Here is a 1724-nt window from a genome sequence, read left to right on the forward strand (position 1 = left end):
CAGGCGTCCGCCACCACGCCCGGCTAATTTTTTTTTTTTTTTTTGTATATTTAGTACAGACGGGGTTTCACTGTGTTAGCCAGGATAGTCTCAATCTCCTGATCTCGTGATCCGCCCGCCTTGGCCTCCGAAAGTGCTGGGATTACACGCGTGAGAGACCGCGCCTGGCTTTTTTTTTTTTTTTTGAGATGGAGTCTTGCTCTGTTGCCAGCCTGGAATGCAGTGGTGTGATCTCTGCTCACTGCAATCGCCGCCTCCCAGGTTCAAGCGATTCTCCTGCCTCAGCCTCCCGAGTAGCTGGGACTACAGGTGTGCGCCACCACGCCCAGCTAATTTTGTATTTTTAGTAGAGGCAGGGTTTCACCATGTTGGTCAGAATGGTTTCGATCTCTTGACCTCATGATCTGCCTGCCTCAGCCTCCCAAAGCGCTGGGATTACAGGCGTGAGCCACTGCGCCTGGTGCAAAAAGTACAATTTCCATGAGGAAAAAGATGTCTGGCATTTTATCCACATGGTAATACTGACTCACAAAGTCCAAATAATAACAATGTAACATTATAAGCTTGATCTAATACATAAAACCAATAGGATATTTTATTATAGCTTCTTAATTATTTAAAAATAACATGTTAGTATACAGTTATGATAAAGTTAATTGTTTACATTCATTAATCTGTATTCAAAGAATCTTGGCAGATCTGAAGGCTTTCCCACACTGCTTACATTCATAGGGTTTCTCCCAAGTGTGAATCTTTCCATGCTGTTGAAGGTGTGAGGCTGATCTGAAGGCTTTCCCACATTGCTTACATTCATAGGGCTTCACTCCAGTGTAAGTCCTTTCCCGATATTGAAGGGAACTAGAAGAAATGCTTTCCCACATCATATACACTCATAGGGTTTCTCTCCCATGTGAGTCCTTTCATGATGTTGAAAAGAAGTAAAAGAAATGAAGGCTTTCCCACATTGCTTACATTGATAGGGTTTCTCCCCAGTGTGAATCATTTCATGGTATCGAAAAGAACTGGAACATGTGAAAGTTTTGCCACATTGCTTGCATTCATAGCATTTCCTTCCAGTGTGAGTCTATTCACGTCCATAGAAGGAACCAGGCTAGCTGAATGCTTTCCCACAACCCTTACATTCATATGGCTTCTCTCCCATATGAGTCCTTGCATGTATATGCAAGGAAGAAAAATAATTGAATGCTTTTCCGCATTCCTTACATTCATAGTGTTTCTCTCCAATGTGTGTTCTTGCATGTACTTGAAGGATCTTGGCAGACGTGAATCCATTCCCACAATGCTTACATTCATAGGGCTTTTCTCCTCTGTGCTTCCTTTCATGTTTTTGAAAAGAAGAGAATTTACAGAATGCTTTTTCACATTCCTTACATTCATAGGGTTTCTCTCCAGTGTGAGTTCTTTCATGCATCTGAAGGTTTGAGGCAGATCTGAAGGCTTTCCCACATTGCTTACACTCATAGGGTTTCTCTCCAGTGTGAGTCCTACCATGCTTTCGAAGGTTTGAGGCACAACTGAAGGCTTTGCCACATTGCTTACACTCATAGGGTTTCTCTCCAGTGTGAGTCCTACCATGCATTCGAAGGTGTGAGGCAGATCTGAAGGCTTTCCCACACTGCTTACATTCATAGGGTTTCTCTCCAGTGTGAGTCCTTTCATGATATCGAAGGGAATTGCAACATCTGAAGGCTTTACCACATTGC

General features: G+C 43.0%; 1 pseudogene across 1 annotated transcript; it reads right to left on the reverse strand.

The window, feature by feature from the left end:
* Positions 1–568: 568 nt before the first annotated feature.
* LOC113220847 lies at positions 569–1718 on the reverse strand (annotated as a pseudogene). Its single transcript, XR_003307541.1, has one exon. The product of XR_003307541.1 is annotated as a zinc finger protein 440-like (transcript).
* Between the last annotated feature and the right edge of the window lie 6 nt (positions 1719–1724).

This window comes from Piliocolobus tephrosceles, unplaced genomic scaffold, assembly GCF_002776525.5.
Source record: "Piliocolobus tephrosceles isolate RC106 unplaced genomic scaffold, ASM277652v3 unscaffolded_14754, whole genome shotgun sequence".
NCBI lineage: Eukaryota > Metazoa > Chordata > Mammalia > Primates > Cercopithecidae > Piliocolobus > Piliocolobus tephrosceles.